Genomic DNA, 19,909 nt, shown 5'->3' on the forward strand with positions numbered 1-19,909 from the left:
TGTACATAGACTGTGCTGCACGTGAAACATATCAAACTCTCTGGTAGAGTTGCCTGCACATTTCCATCTCTGTTACACAATGTTTGTAATAACGCAATAGATGCAAATAAGAGCTGTGAGTTGCTGCCATCCATCTCATGCCATCACTTCGCACGCACCCAGCTAGTTTTCTCACATCCTTGTTGATTGTGGATAGTAACAAACTAGTAAACTAGTCATTGTATTATGCTAGTAGCTGGTAATATTGTCCTCGTCCATATTTATTCCATTTCTTCAGGTTCATGAGGGAAACGGTTTTAAATATCAAGACTTTCCTTTTGCTACTGTCAACTATTTCTTTAGTTTCTACTCCTCGCTGACGTATTCCATGGTCATTCTGTGTAAAAAGTTTGAGAAGAGGTTTTTTTATGCCTTTTCTCTCCGTAACACACATAGAAAACACACTTTTACTATGAGCGTCTCTTAACTCCATATTGACTGTGCTGCGCTCACAGGGACAGGAGGGTGTGTGTACAGTACACTGCTTGTACTGTAATAGCTAGGAGCGTGTGTTTGCTTTTAAATCACTGATAGACGAGTGTGTTTAGGAGCGTGTGATGTGTAGCTCTCAGAGTCAAGCTGTTTATATGACGTAGTTGTTGCCATGGCGACGGCCGGTGTTCCCAGGGTCGGTGTGCGCACTTGTATAACTCTTTAATTAGGAATGGGACAACTCTTGTCCTCAAATGGCTGCGAGTTCACTGGCGTATACTCTCTTACTGACACTTACTGTACACACACACACACACACACACACACACACACACATGTATTGCACACACACACATACACACACACACACACACACACACACACTCAAGTCTTTATTGAAAGGGAGAGAGCTAGTGGACGCTGTAAGGCCGTAAGGACCATGAGTTTCCCCCATCTGCTCTATAGCCATTGTAAATGTGCCTGACTGTATTTAAATCTATATAATAATAATAACAATAATAATAAGCCATTATAGATATAACAGCTCTGAATTTGATGTATTTTGATGGTTTGTATTGCTGTGCCACTGTGTGGCGTGTAGGGGGTGGGTAGGGTTAAATTATGTTAGGTGTGTGTATGTTTGTGTGTTAGACGCACAGTGATGATGTCATCAGCAGAACGCGGTGGGATCCTCTGGAGGACTGTGCGGCTTTGAGGCTCCGCCCACCTGACAATCACAAGACCCTCTCAGACTGGTGTGTCACTGCTGTAGTCACACACACACACACACATACACACACACAAACACACACACTCTCAAGGAGACAAGTCCATACAGATGATGCTAAAGAGGCATGGTGGACGGCGATGGGACTGCTCCTGTGGGAGATCTTTCTGGCTCTATGCAAAGTGTCAGGAGAGAAGCCATGGATGAGCCGCTCCGGACAGCTGGAGGACTTTTACTTTGAAATGAGATCTCTGCTCAGAGAGTTAGAGAGGACTTTTACTTTGATGTACTTCCCCCGCACGGAGGAGACTTGAGTAGGCTAAGATGTGTTTGAATCCTGACAGTTATTGTTATTATTGTATTGGCATGGTGTTTTTTCTTTACCTTCATTCTTTCTTCTTTCTTTCTTTGTTTTTGCTCTCATTTTGTTTACCTGTCTTCCTCTCTCCTGTTCTTTGCTTTCCCTCTGAAACGGAGTTTAAATAAAGATGTTTTAAAGAAATGTATTCTTGAGAATTCCTTGTGGTGATACTCGCGTGCACTGTGCGTGCCCGCACACACACACACACACACACACACACACACACACACACACGTCTCACCAACCCCTCCTTCCTAAGCTGCGAAGCTAGCTGCACCAATGGACCAGACTGTATATTTACTGTCTATGACCGGGACACTGGTCGGTAGCCTGCTGCAGCTACAGATGCACACACACTTGGTACATATGCACTATACTATAGAAATGGGATTCATATCGTTTTTAACTAGTAGACTTGTGAAAATTATTTTACTAGAATAATATTGTAAATATGTTGTTGTTGTTGTTGTTGCTGTTAATGTTTTTACAAGCAAATAGTCAACATGTTGTCCCCCACCGGTGTGTGGGTCATGTAGTTCCACTCTTGGGTCAGTCCCATTCATCGTCATCCATCAGCCCCCTAGCAGCACAAAGTCAATGTTACAGTGTGACTAACGATCCGAACAAACGGACGGAGACCGATCCATATTCCACACTTTGATGATCCATATTCCACACTTTGATGGGGGCGGACAAATCTCTCAAGGAAAACAAATATGTATAGAGTTAGTGTTAGTATAGTGTAGTATAGTAAGTGGCCTATGCAAACTCCACATAGCCTACATAAAAACAGCAAAGCTCAACTATTTGATACAGGAACTGGGTCTTTCATTGTTTCTCTCTCTCTCTCACACACACACACACACACACACACACACACAGTAAATAGAAGGAACTCCCAGTGCTGGAAGCCATCTGGAAGCCAGCACCAGTCTTATGGCATTCTCAGGCCCACAGGTCTTGGAGTGTGGCGGGCACACCTGACGTGAGCAGCTCTCCACTGAATCAACACACACACTTCATGTGTGTGTGTGTGTGTGTGTCTGTTTGTGTGTGTGTGTGTGTGTGTGTGTGTGTGTGTGTGTGTGTGTGTGTGTGTGTGTGTGTGTGTGTGTGTGTGTGTGCAGGCAGGCTGCTCGCTCCCTCGGCCACTGCAGCTGGCGTCACCGTTGCCATGGCAAACGGGGACCAAAACAGGAAGTCTCTGGTGAGTGTGGTGCGGTGTTGATGCTTTTATCGATGGAAAAGTACATGGGAGATTCCCAAGCCAATCACTGCCTATGATGCCTGAGACCACTGACTATAGCACTGAGGATTTTACCTTGGCTCTGCTGGCATGCTGTTTACCATAGCACATATACCATATATATCTCCAGTCTGCTATGAGGGCTAAATGCCAGTTATGTACTCTGTTGTACAATTCAGTTGTGTAACTTTCCAACAGTTTTTTAGGAAACCTCTTTGCTGCCCCCACTTGGGTGCTACTGGTAACTACATCAGTCATCAGCTCTCCTTTCCTCTTACGTGTGTGTGTTAGTGTCTTTCTGTCCTGTCTCAGTGGGAGATGGTGTACACGTTCTCCATCCTGAGAGCAATGACATCAGCAATGACCGTTGATGTTTGCCGTTGCCATGGCAGCAGTGTTGACCGGGCCTCTCTGCTACTGCTCCTACCTTGGAGCGGTTGCCATCAGATACCTCTCCCACGCCACTGGCTACCCGTACCCTTACCCTTACCCGTACCCTTACCCTTACCCTTACCCTTACCCTTACCTCTGGACCGAGCCGGAGAAAGTGGTACCACCTCTTTCTACATACTGTATTGTTTTCTCTTTCTTATAGTGTTTCTTCGTACCCCCCCCCCCCCCCCCACCCCCTGTTTTCTCCCCAATTGACCATGGCCAATTCCCTGTCCTGGTCATTACTCCACCCCCTCTGCCCATCTGGGGAGAGTTGTAGGCTAGCACATGCTTCCTCCGATACATGTGCAATCGTCAGCCGCTTCTTTTCACTTGACAGAGAGGAGTTTCCCCGGCAGGGTATAGCGCCTGACAGCGTGGAGTTTCCCCATCAGGGTATAGCGCCTGGGAGGATCACGCTATTCCCCCCAGTGCCCCTCTCCTCCCAACAGGTGCCCCGACTGACCAGAGGAGCTAGTAGTGCAGCGACCAGGACACATACCCCTAATCTGGTTTCCCACCCGCAGACATGGCCAATTGTGTCTGTAGGAACATCTGACCAAGCCGGAAGTACTGCTGTCGGGAATTGAACCCGGGTATCTGTGGTGGTAGGCGAGTGCTTTTATCTGTACACTACCCAGACACCCCCTTCTATACCCTGTCGACCTCTTCGCCGGTGCAGCCATCTTTATCCTCACCCCCCCCCCCCCCCCCCCCATCGTCATTGTTGTCCTCACCACACAGTTATAGACAGGGCATGTCAATGCCAGGGCCTTAGGGCAGTGGTTCCCTAAGGCTTAGGGGACTAATGTTTTTTTTTCTCCATGATTGCTGCAGCCCAAACAAGGAATTTAAGTATTGATTCAAATGAAAAAGTCTAACTGCATAATAGAGAATGATTTGGAATCCACCTGAACTTCCCGACTTCCCAGAGAGCACCTCTCGCTTCTACACGCTGTTCAAAGCCTAAGCAGCGTTCCTTCTTTGTCATCATTGAGGAAGTTAAATGTTTTGCTCTCAGCTGAAATCCATCTGATGTAACTGATACCTACTCTGACAAAATGATGTGAAAATATAGCACCATGTGGGTCATGCTTACAATTATCAGTCATCCTAAAATATTGGCTTACAAAAATACTTCTTGAGGATAATCATCTGTTTCTGCCATATTGACTGATGATGAATTGACTGATGAAGTTTATCCAGTGTTTTGGGATGATTCCATTGTCTTCCTATTTTAAGCTCAGTTTCTTTTCTTAGGAATGTAATGCACACCACATTATGATCATTGTAGCCCAGGGATTCTGCAGGGGGTTTACTGTTCTCAATGCAAGGATTGTACTGAGAATGCCGTCATGGTTGGCATGCCACCATGTTGTGACTTGTGCACGAGCAATTTGCCTCCCATGGAAGGTCAGAGTTCACACGCTCATTGTTTGAAATGGCACTCTGCTTGTTTTCCACAAATGTCAGGGACAAAGCAATTAGCCAACCAGATCACAGTCCCGCCTCCTTGAATCACGGACATTCCACTGCCATGATTGCTGACGCCCACCCCGCGGTGCATGGTGTCACCCGGCGTGATGTCACCCGCTGTGATGTCATGACTGGAAGTTGTTCTCCTAAGTAGGAACACATGACAGGATTGGCATTTTTGGAACAAGCGCAGATCCCCCTGAACACAGGCCTCGAGAGAAAGCTGCATGGAAATGGCCTGAAAAGACCGGGGGGAAGGAGTGGAACCAATTGAGCTTATCAGAGAAATAAGAGAGGCAGAGAGGGAGATTTTCCCAGAGTGTGATGTCCTTGGGCATGCTAGGATCTTGAATGAGGGGGAGTATCCTGCTTGTTCCAGACATACCAGAGAGGACAGTAATCTCTCCAAAGTCTGCCAGCTCATTTCACCTCCGTCCAATTCATTTCACCTCAATTCAATTCAGACTCAGACTACATCTCACAGACTCACACCACCAAATCCAACATTTAAGAGAAGAGAATAACATTCAACACAAAAAAGATATAACCTGTCACATTTTCACATCAATATATTATCAAACTCTAACTTTATCAACAGAAAATCCAACAAAGACATCACAGCATTGGACACACTGTTTGATTGACAGGTGATCTATGCAGTGCAGAAGATCAGTATGATAACGTTTTAGCTTGTCTTTGTCTTTGTCTGTTCACCTGAATCAAACCGAAAAAGATATAGAGCAAGGTGTTTGTTCCTGATCATCTGCATTTCACTTAATCAATTAAAGTGTAATTACGATGCAATACACTCTTGTAATCATATGTTTTGATGGTGTTGGGAGGTGATGGGACTTCAGTGATACTGTGTAGGAATCAAAACAGATCACACCTTCCATCTTCTTCTCATGCATTTCTCCTTTGCAATCCACACTCTGCACACTTGCAAGCACTCAGCTCTATAAGATGCATAGCCAGCACACACACTAGACTCTATAAGATGTGTAGCCAGCGCACACACACTAGACTCTATAAGATGCATAGCCAGGACACACACTAGACTCTATAAGATGTGTAGCCAGCGCACACACACTAGACTCTATAAGATGCATAGCCAGGACACACACTAGACTCTATAAGATGTGTAGCCAGCGCACACACACTAGACTCTATAAGATGCATAGCCAGGACACACACTAGACTCTATAAGATGTGTAGCCAGCACACACTCTAGACTCTATAACAGACCTGGGCAAAAGGCGGCCCACGGGCCACATGCGGCCCGCGAGCGCCCCCTGTGTGGCCCGCGCTGGAATTGAAAAAAAAAAAAAAAAAAAAATTTTTTTTACAGTGCACCTGAATGCAACATGCAAGGTACCCGCTGAATAAGTGTCCAAATGTTCATGTCATTCTGGCCAATACTCCACTTCTGTTATAGCATTTCAGTCTGGTATGGAATATCTTTCAATAATCTTTATGACTAAAAGGCTAAAAGTAATCTCATGTGTAAGAAATTACTGTTCTACATTGAAGTAAAAATGGAAATAATTAACTTGTTGGTTTTGGATTTATTTAGCTTGAAGAGTGCATTTTTGTTCGTGTGACCCTCAACACAGGCTTTGAGAATCCCGGGCCACTTACTGATACTTATGCTTAAATTAACACACTCATATTCTGGTTTATTTAAAGAAAAACATTTTGGCTAGTGGAAATTCTATTCGGCTGGTAACTTTAAAATATAGCAGCCATATTGGCAGGTGGTCAAAAAAGTTAATGACATAGGAGTGAGTGAGAAAAGGATCAAATATTGGTGTTTAAGACTGAATAATGACATCACAACTGTTAATTTAAAATGAGGTATTCCTCTAAACCTGACTTCAAATGCCCCCAAAATATTTGCGCCGGCGCCGTTCGGCCCCCAACGCTCAGCAAAATCTGGCGCTCTGGTAGCGAGGACATTTTTTTGTGGTCCTCTCTATCATGAAAGTTCCTGGGTTACGGCATGACAATATTTGTTCGGCCCCCAGCAACAATCTGGGTTTCTCATGTGGCCCCCCATGAAAAATAATTGCCCACCCCTGCTCTATAAGATGCATAGCCAGGACACACACTAGACTCTATAAGATGTGTAGCCAGCACACACACTAGACTCTATAAGATGCATAGCCAGGACACACACTAGACTCTATAAGATGCATAGCCAGGACACACAGTAGACTCTATAAGATGTGTAGCCAGCGCACACACACTAGACTCTATAAGATGTGTAGCCAGCACACACACTAGACTCTATAAGATGCATAGCAGCCCAGGACACACACTAGACTCTATAAGATGCATAGCCAGGACACACACTAGACCCTATAAGATGTGTAGCCAGGACACACACACTAGACCCTATAAGATGCATAGCAGCCCAGGACACACACACTAGACTCTATAAGATGCATAGCCAGGACACACACTAGACTCTATAAGATGCATAGCCAGGACACACACTAGACTCTATAAGATGCATAGCAGCCCAGGACACACACTAGACTCTATAAGATGCATAGCCAGGACACACACTAGACTCTATAAGATGCATAGCCAGGACACACACTAGACTCTATAAGATGCATAGCCAGGACACACACTAGACTCTATAAGATGCATAGCCAGCACACACACTAGACTCTATAAGATGCATAGCAGCCCAGGACACACACACTAGACTCTATAAGATGCATAGCCAGGACACACACACTAGACTCTATAAGATGTGTAGCCAGGACACACACTAGACTCTATAAGATGTGTAGCCAGCACACACACTGGACTCTATAAGATGTGTAGCCAGCACACACACACTAGACTCTATAAGATGTGTAGCCAACACAAACACACTAGACTCTATAAGATGTGTAGCCAGCACACACACTAGACTCTATAAGATGTGTAGCCAGCACACACACTAGACTCTATAAGATGCATAGCCAGCACACACACTATAGACTCTATAAGATGTGTAGCCAGCACAAACACACTAGACTCTATAAGATGTGTAGCCAGCACACACACTAGACTCTATAAGATGTGTAGCCAGCACAAACACACTAGACTATAAGATGTGTAGCCAGCACACACACTAGACTCTATAAGATGTGTAGCCAGCACAAACACACTAGACTCTATAAGATGTGTAGCCAGCACACACACTAGACTCTATAAGATGTGTAGCCAGCACACACACTAGACTCTATAAGATGTGTAGCCAGCACACACACACTGGACTCTATAAGATGTGTAGCCAGCACACACACTAGACTCTATAAGATGTGTAGCCAGCACACACACTAGACTCTATAAGATGCATAGCCAGCACACACACTATAGACTCTATAAGATGCATAGCCAGCACACACACTAGACTCAAGAAATAGGTCAAACGTTTGATGGGCCAACCAGCTGTCCTACAGAACTCAGAGAAAAAGGGAGACAGACAGACAGACACACACACACACACACACGCACACGCACACGCACACGCACACGCACACGCACACGCACACGCACACACACACGCACACACACACACACACACACACACACACACACACACACACACACACACACACACACACACACACACACAGAAACAGACAGGGGGATGCATGCCTGTGCTTGCTGGTGTGTAGAGGGCTTTGGGTTGACTCCTTTGAACTCATGATGAGCCAGATTCCATCCTCAAATATGGGAGGAAGTGTCTCTCGCTCTCTCGCATGCACGCGCGCACACGCGCACGCACACACACACACACACACACACACACACACACACACACACACACACACACACACACACACCTATTCCCTCAGCTCTTCTTTGATGCTATAGAGATGCCCCTTATCAGCTGTCACCCGTTGTCTCAGACTACCCACCTCTTATTCGAGCACGTGCAGACACACTCACACACATATACAGTCACACAGTCATATAGTTATACTTACAAGTTCATGCACACACACACACACACACACACACACACACACACACACACACACACACATACACATGTGCACATGCATATATACACATACACACAACTCATACATAAACACACACACCACTTTAGCATGGAGGACATAATTAACATCTAGAACACCGCACTGAAGAGCTGGCAGAAACCCAGCAAACTCTTTCCTGCTTTCTCTTTCTCTTTCTCTCTCTCTCTTTCTCTCTCTCTCTCTCTCTCTCTCTCTCTCTCTCTCTCCCTCTCTCTCTCTCTCTGTGTCTGTCCCTCTCTCTGCCATAAGACTATACAGTACTGCATCATATGGCTGGACGCATTCCACGCACTTCAAAGAGCTCTGGTGAACGGCGTGCGTCTGATTACAGGGAGGGCTTGCTTTAAAGAGCTCCACAGAGAAAACTGAGAGGGAGAAAAAGAGAGAGGGCAAGAGAGGGAGAAAAAGACAGAGAGAGAGAGCAGCTGGCTTGGTGGTAAACATCTGGTGGTTGTGGAGGTCTGGCCCTGACATCCAGCTCCCTCAGCCCGCTCTCCTCCACAGATCTAATCATCTGCGACTGGCCTTCTTTAAGGCCCATATACGTCACTCGCTCTTGCATCGCTCCCGCCTTGGCTTTCTTCATGGGCATGAATAGGTTTTGTTCCACTCTGACATATTAGGTTGATGTTTTGATGCACAGACTGACAGTGCGTGACGGCCAAACATCTTCCTGAGATATCCAGTTGCAGTTTGGTGTTGCACAATCCTCCTCTCAGCTGTCTCAAGCCCTCCTGTAACTCGTCTGCTTCTCTTTATATACGGCTAATCTTTGGTGATTGGTTTAGATTTAATGAGGCAAATCAATAAAGGCGTCATGTTTGTTTTTTTACTTGGATTCACCTCATCAGTGCACTTCACGAAAATAAAAGTACAAGTGTCCCTAATATTTTAGACATTCAGTGTATTTTTAGATCAATTCTGGGGCTTGTATGAGAAGAAAAGGTCTGTATTTTGAGTCAAAATGTAAAATAGTCAAACTCTCGAACATCATTATATGAAATGCCTTATTTACTTTCAACAATAAGTTTGATACAAGGGAGATGATGCACAGAGGCCGATCGTATTCTGACCTACACCAGGCACGTATTCTGACCTACACCAGGCACGTATTCTGACCTACACCAGGCACGTGTTCTGACCTACACCAGGCACGTATTCTGACCTACACCAGGCACGTGTTCTGACCTACACCAGGCATATATTCTGACCTACACCAGGCATATATTCTGACCTACACCAGGCATATATTCTGACCTACACCAGGCACGTATTCTGACCTACACCAGGCATATATTCTGACCTACACCAGGCACGTATTCTGACCTACACCAGGCATATATTCTGACCTACACCAGGCACGTATTCTGACCTACACCAGGCATATATTCTGACCTACACCAGGCACGTATTCTGACCTACACCAGGCACGTATTCTGACCTACACCAGGCACGTATTCTGACCTACACCAGGCATGTTTTCTGACCTACACCAGGCATGTATTCTGACCTACACCAGGCATGTATTCTGACCTACACCAGGCATGTATTCTGACCTACACCAGGCATGTATTCTGACCTACACCAGGCACGTATTCTGACCTACACCAGGCATATATTCTGACCTACACCAGGCATGTATTCTGACCTACACCAGGCATATATTTTGACCTACACCAGGCATGTTTTCTGACCTACACCAGGCACGTATTCTGACCTACACCAGGCATATATTCTGACCTACACCAGGCACGTATTCTGACCTACACCAGGCATATATTCTGACCTACACCAGGCACGTATTCTGACCTACACCAGGCACGTATTCTGACCTACACCAGGCATATATTCTGACCTACACCAGGCACGTATTCTGACCTACACCAGGCACGTGTTCTGACCTACACCAGGCACGTATTCTGACCTACACCAGGCACGTGTTCTGACCTACACCAGGCATATATTCTGACCTACACCAGGCATATATTCTGACCTACACCAGGCATATATTCTGACCTACACCAGGCACGTATTCTGACCTACACCAGGCATATATTCTGACCTACACCAGGCACGTATTCTGACCTACACCAGGCATATATTCTGACCTACACCAGGCACGTATTCTGACCTACACCAGGCATATATTCTGACCTACACCAGGCACGTATTCTGACCTACACCAGGCACGTATTCTGACCTACACCAGGCACGTATTCTGACCTACACCAGGCATGTTTTCTGACCTACACCAGGCATGTATTCTGACCTACACCAGGCATGTATTCTGACCTACACCAGGCATGTATTCTGACCTACACCAGGCATGTATTCTGACCTACACCAGGCACGTATTCTGACCTACACCAGGCATATATTCTGACCTACACCAGGCATGTATTCTGACCTACACCAGGCATATATTTTGACCTACACCAGGCATGTTTTCTGACCTACACCAGGCACGTATTCTGACCTACACCAGGCATATATTCTGACCTACACCAGGCACGTATTCTGACCTACACCAGGCATATATTCTGACCTACACCAGGCACGTATTCTGACCTACACCAGGCACGTATTCTGACCTACACCAGGCATATATTCTGACCTACACCAGGCACGTATTCTGACCTACACCAGGCATATATTCTGACCTACACCAGGCATGTTTTCTGACCTACACCAGGCATGTATTCTGATCTACACCAGGCATATATTCTGACCTACACCAGGCATATATTCTGACCTACACCAGGCATATATTCTGACCTACACCAGGCATATATTCTGACCTACACCAGGCATATATTCTGACCTACACCAGGCATGTATTCTGACCTACACCAGGCATATATTCTGACCTACACCAGGCATATATTTTGACCTACACCAGGCATGTTTTCTGACCTACACCAGGCATGTATTCTGACCTACACCAGGCATATATTCTGACCTACACCAGGCATGTATTCTGACCTACACCAGGCATGTATTCTGACCTACACCAGGCACGTATTCTGACCTACACCAGGCATATATTCTGACCTACACCAGGCATGTATTCTGACCTACACCAGGCATATATTCTGACCTACACCAGGCATGTATTCTGACCTACACCAGGCATGTATTCTGATCTACACCAGGCATGTATTCTGATCTACACCAGGCATATATTCTGACCTACACCAGGCATGTATTCTGACCTACACCAGGCACGTATTCTGACCTACACCAGGCATATATTCTGACCTACACCAGGCACGTATTCTGACCTACACCAGGCACGTATTCTGACCTACACCAGGCATATATTCTGACCTACACCAGGCACGTATTCTGACCTACACCAGGCATATATTCTGACCTACACCAGGCATGTATTCTGACCTACACCAGGCATATATTCTGACCTACACCAGGCATATATTCTGACCTACACCAGGCACGTATTCTGACCTACACCAGGCATATATTCTGACCTACACCAGGCACGTATTCTGACCTACACCAGGCACGTATTCTGACCTACACCAGGCATATATTCTGACCTACACCAGGCACGTATTCTGACCTACACCAGGCATATATTCTGACCTACACCAGGCATATATTCTGACCTACACCAGGCATGTTTTCTGACCTACACCAGGCATGTATTCTGATCTACACCAGGCATATATTCTGACCTACACCAGGCATATATTTTGACCTACACCAGGCATGTTTTCTGACCTACACCAGGCATGTATTCTGACCTACACCAGGCATATATTCTGACCTACACCAGGCACGTATTCTGACCTACACCAGGCATATATTTTGACCTACACCAGGCACGTATTCTGACCTACACCAGGCATATATTTTGACCTACACCAGGCACGTATTCTGATCTACACCAGGCATATATTCTGACCTACACCAGGCATATATTTTGACCTACACCAGGCATGTTTTCTGACCTACACCAGGCATGTATTCTGACCTACACCAGGCATGTTTTCTGACCTACACCAGGCATATATTCTGACCTACACCAGGCATATATTTTGACCTACACCAGGCATGTTTTCTGACCTACACCAGGCACGTATTCTGACCTACACCAGGCATGTATTCTGACCTACACCAGGCATGTATTCTGATCTACACCAGGCATATATTCTGACCTACACCAGGCATGTATTCTGACCTACACCAGGCATGTATTCTGATCTACACCAGGCATATATTCTGACCTACACCAGGCATGTATTCTGACCTACACCAGGCATATATTCTGACCTACACCAGGCACGTATTCTGACCTACACCAGGCATGTATTCTGACCTACACCAGGCATATATTCTGACCTACACCAGGCATATATTCTGACCTACACCAGGCATATATTCTGACCTACACCAGGCATATATTCTGACCTACACCAGGCATATATTCTGACCTACACCAGGCATATATTCTGACCTACACCAGGCATGTATTCTGACCTACACCAGGCATATATTCTGACCTACACCAGGCATATATTCTGACCTACACCAGGCATATATTCTGACCTACACCAGGCATATATTCTGACCTACACCAGGCATATATTCTGACCTACACCAGGCATATATTCTGACCTACACCAGGCATATATTCTGACCTACACCAGGCATATATTCTGACCTACACCATGCATATATTCTGACCTACACCAGGCATATATTCTGACCTACACCAGGCATATATTCTGACCTACACCAGGCATATATTCTGACCTACACCAGGCATGTATTCTGACCTACACCAGGCATGTATTCTGACCTACACCAGGCATATATTCTGACCTACACCAGGCATGTATTCTGACCTACACCAGGCATATATTCTGACCTACACCAGGCATATATTCTGACCTACACCAGGCATATATTCTGACCTACACCAGGCATGTATTCTGACCTACACCAGGCATATATTCTGACCTACACCAGGCATATATTCTGACCTACACCAGGCATGTATTCTGACCTACACCAGGCATGTATTCTGACCTACACCAGGCATATATTCTGACCTACACCAGGCATATATTCTGACCTACACCAGGCATATATTCTGACCTACACCAGGCATGTATTCTGACCTACACCAGGCATGTATTTTGACTGTGTGTGCTGACACACCATCCTCTCTCTGCCTTACTGTGTGTGCTGACACACCATCCTCTCTCAGCCTCACTGTGTGTGCTGACACATCATCTCTCAGCCTTACTGTGTGTGCTGACACACCATCCTCTCTCAGCCTTACTGTGTATGCTGACACACCATCCTCTCTCATCCTTACTGTGTGTGCTGACACACCATCCTCTCTCAGCCTTACTGTGTGTGCTGACACATCATCTCTCAGCCTTACTGTGTGTGCTGACACACCATCCTCTCTCAGCCTTACTGTGTGTGCTGACACACCATCCTCTCTCAGCCTTACTGTGTGTGCTGACACACCATCCTCTCTCAGCCTCACTGTGTGTGCTGACACACCATCCTCTCTCAGCCTCACTGTGTGTGCTGACACACCATCCTCTCTCAGCCTCACTGTGTGTGCTGACACACCATCCTCTCTCAGCCTCACTGTGTGTGCTGACACATCATCTCTCAGCCTTACTCTGTGCTGACACACCATCCTCTCTCAGCCTCACTGTGTGTGCTGACACATCATCTCTCAGCCTTACTCTGTGCTGACACACCATCTCTCAGCCTTACTGTGTGTGCTGACACACCATCCTCTCTCAGACTTCTCTCTAAAGACAATCACAAGGAGAAAGGAGGGTGGATGACCAAGATCGACAGTATGATAATTAGACAATTAGACAATCCTGACTAATATCACAAATGAAAATTAGAGGTATTATTATAGAGAGATATGATATAATACCTACAGTATACAAGGAGGAGCTTATTCCTAGTGCAAGAAAGTAAGTGCATTAAACTTCCTCAGTTATGGGCTCCGCAGTCTCTCTGCTCCTACTCTATTTAGCTTGGGGTGGTATATTTTTGGCGGATGTCTACTTTGTGTATGAACATGATTTTATGCCTGACATATCAATCGCCCCTGGGGATGATTAGGATTTAAAATCCGCACAGGCACACTGTCCTGGTCCATGGCCACTTCTGCTAGTGTGTACTACCGGCTTGGAATTACACTAGTGGCTGTTTTCTTAGTGCAGTTGCTGGAATGTGTGTACGTGTGTGTGTGTGTGTGTGTGTGTGTGTGTGTGTGTGTGTGTGTGTGTGTGTGTGTGTGTGTGTGTGTGTGTGTGTGTGTGTGTCTTTGTGTGTGTGTGTGTGTGTGTGTGTGTGTGTGTGTGTGTGTGTGTGTGTGTGTGTGTGTGTGTGTGTGTGTGTGTGTGTGTGTGTGTGTGTGTGTGTGTGTGTGTGTGTGTGTGTGTGTGTGTGTGTGTGTGTGTGTGTGTGTGTGTGTGTGTGTGTGTGTGTGCCAGCAGAGAGAAATGTAGAACTCAGGGGCAATGAGTGTATTTGGCTGAGTCTGCTTGCTTGAAAAAAAAAAGAGGCAAGCAGGGAGGCAGATTACCGTTGGAGACAAACACTCACATTACTGCGTGATTAGCGGCTGTTTTAATAGCTGATTCTGTTTGTTTAGTATTTAGTGCATGTTATGATTAATAAGAACAAAAATAACATGTCTAAGTAACGGCAGAAGAAGCCACTCCGTCAGGCCTGGTGGAGTTTTCAGAGCCATTTTGAATCCTGATATACATAATAGCTACTGTAACTAGGGGCCTATTGTGCAGCGGGTTATTAGGTTTTCTATTACTTTCTGCTGGATGCACATCCCTTTAACAGTCCCTCTAAAAACAGTTCCTCCTACATTGTCACAAATGACTGGAAAAGATGATTTCCAAAAGGTATTAAAGCCTCTCTGAACAATTTGCAATTTAGGCTATTCCTTCTTTTTTCTTGATCTTGTCAACCATGGATGTCAGTCACCTATTATCGGGGGGGGGGGGGGGGGGGGGGGGGATAGAATCCCCCTGTATAGAATCTCCTCTATACAGATGCAGCCACTCCATATAACAGGGCTTGAATGCAGACAGCTGAGGAATGCTCAATCTGTCTATATCAGGGGTGGCCAAACTTTTTTGGTTGTGGGCCGCATACAGAAAAATATAAGGAGTCGCGGGCCAAACAATATTAAGCGCGACAGTTTTCTGGTCAAAATACTTTTGACCAGAAAATCCTTGTGACATCAAAAATTTTATTTCTACCTAAATAAAGTACACATAGTTTATTGATGTGCTCACCTATTACAATGGGTATTTGTGTATGTTTTCAAATTTTCTTTTCCTGTGCCATCAGGTTAAGACAGAGATAATTTAATATAACATTAGTATTAAACATTCATTCAGTATTAAAAATGTTTAAAAATAAATAGACCAGGTCAGGGTACTCAAGTATAATCCATTTTCAATGGTTTTAAATTGAAAAAATGAAATGGGGGGAATCCGTTTTTTTGTTTTTGTTTTCCGTTTTAAACTTTAAACAGAAAAACAGTTGTGCTAAATTCATGGCGGGCCACTTAAAAACGGGCAGCGGTCCGCAGTTGGCCTGCCGGCCGTAGTTTGGCCACCTCTGGTCTATATACTATTCATACTGTGCAGTCCTTGTCCTGCTGCACTTACTGTAAGTCCCCCCCCCCCCCCCAAATAAAAATAAAATAAAATAAATCAATACATAATAATAATAATAATAATAATAATAATAATAATAATAATAATAATAATAATAATAATAATAATAATAATAATAATAATAATAATAATAATAATCTAAATGGATTGTAGTCTACTGGAAGGTGATTTTGATCCTGGTTGTCTTTCTGCAGCATCATTACAGCATGGAAACACTCTTTTCTTTAGGCCTGGTTTTTAGGTGTTGGGAAAGAGTTTTGACTCAGCATCTGATACGGTAGTGTAATATCTCCTATTATTGCCTGACTATATAATAAACTATGTCCATCTAGATTATTAACGATAGTTATTATTATTTTTGTATGGGTGGACAGGTTGACTTTCCATTATGAGGGTCTTAGAAATAGTGTACTAATTACATGTAGGTGACACTGGCCAACTCACATCTGTCACATCACTGCTGTGATTTTAGCAGAGATGGGAAGTAACAAAGTACAAATACTTCCTTACCGTACTAGATTTTCAGGTATTTGTACTTTACTGAGTATTTATTTTTCTGGCAACTTTTTACTTTTACTCCCTACATTTGAACAGAAATATCTGTACTTTTTACTCCCTACATTTTAAGAGAAATATCTGTACTTTTTACTCCTTACATTTTCAAAACAGACTTGTTACTTTAGTTTTAATGCACAACAGACAAAAACAATGTAATGTAACGTTTGTCTGTGTCTCTCATCTGTTTGTCTCGCTCTCCCAGCTTTATGTGTGCACCTTTTTTGTGGAAAAAGTATTAAAGGAACACTCCGCCCATTTTCAACCAGCTTTGTATCATTAGAACATCAGTAGTATATCAGAAAACTGTAAACTGTTTTGAAGTCTGTCATTTAATTTGACAGTTATTGAGTGTTAAAGTGTGGACCAGTGACATCACTGGTCCACACTAACTCAAATTAATAACTCATTAACTAAAAAAAAAAAGAAAAAAAAAAAGAAAAAAAAAGGTAAATGGTAAATGGCCTGCATTTATATAGCGCTTTTATCCAAAGCGCTGTACAATCAGTAGGTAGTCTACATTCACCCATTCATACACCGATGGCGGCAGGCTGCCACGCAGGGTGCCTACACACCATCGGGAGCAAGGAGGGTTGAGTGTCTTGCCCAAGGACACAGCGACAGCAGCTGGGAGGGGGCGGGGATCGAACCGCCAACCCTTGCGTCATTGGCCGACCCGCTCTACCTCCTGAGCTCTACCTCCTGAGCTTAAGCCAAAAATAACTCATTAACTCAAATCAACTCTCAATAACTGTCAAACTAGATGAATGACTTAAAAACCGTCATCTAGTTTGACAGTTATTGAGAGTTGATTTGAGTTAATGAGTTATTAATTTGAGTTAGTGTGGACCAGTGATGTCACTGGTCCACACTTTAACACTCAATAACTGTCAAATTAAATGACAGACTTCAAAACAGTTTACAGTTTTCTGATATACTACTGATGTTCTAATGATACAAAGCTGGTTGAAAATGGGCGGAGTGTTCCTTTATTCAAAGTAGTATGCTCTTTATCAATCTTAAAACATGTTGTAGAATCCTATTTGGAGGTGTATGTGTGTGTGTGTGTGTGTGTGTGTGTGTGTGTGTGTGTGTGTGTGTCTGTTTGTCTGTCTGTCTGTCTGTCTGTCCAGAGTTAAGATGTGCCGTTGCTCCGATCGCCTCCAAAATGGTTGGTCCAATGTTGGAAATGTGTCTCTGTAAAAACAAACAGGGTGTACATGCAAAGCATCCAAAACAAGACACAGAAGCCGTTTTCACACATGCCTACAGGAACATTGCCTGTAAATCAATAACGGCTATTTCCCGGAATTTCCCTTCACACCTGAGGGATCACATGTGTAAAAACAGCCGTGAAAGAAGCTGTATTTTGGGGGGCAGGGAGGGGCGCCAGCAAAACTCTGATGGTGAAATAAGTTTGCTTGTCACACAATAAATCACACTCGTTTGACTTAAGAGGGCATGTATGTTGTATCCTTCACATTCGCTAACCAGTCTTTGAACTGAAATCTTTGAAGAAGTTGGGATTCCTGTCAGAGAGAAATAGCCTGGTTCGATGTTTATCCGTTCACCTGCGTCGCGTTGAAGCACTTTTTACAGACTGGCTTAGTTTGATGTGTCCAGGGGCTTGCCTTTGCTGTCGGCAACGTAAGCAAAATACTTCCACATTTCGCTTCGTGCATCTACTTTCTCTACAAGCGTTGGGCGGCTTGCAAGACTCTCAGAACAAGCTGCTGCCATTTTCGCTGTGTCTGTCCCTGTCGGGAGGAGGAGGACTAAAGGACTGGCCAGAGAGCGAGCAGAGAGGGGAGGTGGGGAAATCGGCACACCCACACATGAAGCAGACATACCGGTCTTATCACAAGGTTAGAAGTGGTCAAATGTCCGCGATGACGGGGGCGCGCTTATACCGGAAAACAACTTTCACACATGAAGGCATTACACCGCTTTCTGGTAATTTCCCGGTATAAAGCGCATGTGTGAAAACGGCTAGAGTCTAATAAGGTGTGGCCGATGATGTCATAAATCATTGATGGGGGACCACTTGGTGCGATGGGGAGATGCAAAGTGAAATTTGGGTGTATATACTGTATATTTCGGTATGGGTATGTATGAGCATGTGTGTGTATATGGACACATATGGACTCATCGGCTGATATCGCGGTAATAGACTTTGGACCGGAAACGACTATGAGCAACACGAGCACAGTGCAAGAGAGCACCACAGGAATCGCAGCGGCGGGCCACAAGCTTCGGTGTTTGAGGGAGAATGGTGTCATGGAGGAGTCTGACTCGGGCACGGAGGCTGTTGCCCACAGGCTTCCGTGTTGGAGGGAGGAGGGACAGAGGCCTCGCGTTGACTATACCCTTCTGACTATCATACATCTGCGAAGGCAAGGTCAAATCAGTCGAGTGAAGCACAGCAACGGGATGTAAACCAAAGTTTGCAGTGCATCAATACCACTGTCATGGAGGAGTTGGAGTTGGCACGGAAGCTGTTGCCCGGTGCTGCTGATAAACTGTGGGAGACGACACAGAGGGGAGGGTTGAAAGCAGAGGAGGGCACACCTGGGACGCCAGGTGTTGCCGACGAGCCCTCTAGAGGTGTAGTGGTTTTGTCGTCGAAACGCCGGTGAAGGGGGGTTACCACCTGATGACTCCAATGACTCTTTTAACCCTCGCCCCTCTGTGTCAAATTCCATCATTAGCCACTTCAGTGTTGCAGATACCATCAAAAGACTCTCTAGTAAGTGCTTGCACAAGGGATATTTACATCTTATTATCCTGTGTTTTTTGAATCTGAAATCTGTATGTATGTATGTATGTATGTATGTATATATAGTATGTACACTCTATGGAAATGTATGTGGATATTGTTGTGTATGTATG

The 19,909-nt window shown here is 44.8% G+C and overlaps 1 protein-coding gene across 1 annotated transcript in view; it reads left to right on the plus strand.

Moving 5' to 3' along the window:
- LOC310772642 (serine/threonine-protein phosphatase 2A regulatory subunit B'' subunit alpha-like) overlaps window positions 1–1,668 on the plus strand; it is a gene marked incomplete at its 5' end in the record, with an annotated part of 63,641 nt that extends 61,973 nt beyond the window's left edge. The window contains one exon of the mRNA XM_083632493.1: window positions 1–1,668. This exon is cut by the window's left edge and continues 916 nt beyond it.
- Window positions 1,669–19,909: the final 18,241 nt, after the last annotated feature.

Source organism: Poromitra crassiceps (assembly GCF_964638095.1).
Source record: "Poromitra crassiceps genome assembly, chromosome: 3".
NCBI classification, from domain to species: Eukaryota; Metazoa; Chordata; class Actinopteri; order Beryciformes; family Melamphaidae; genus Poromitra; species Poromitra crassiceps.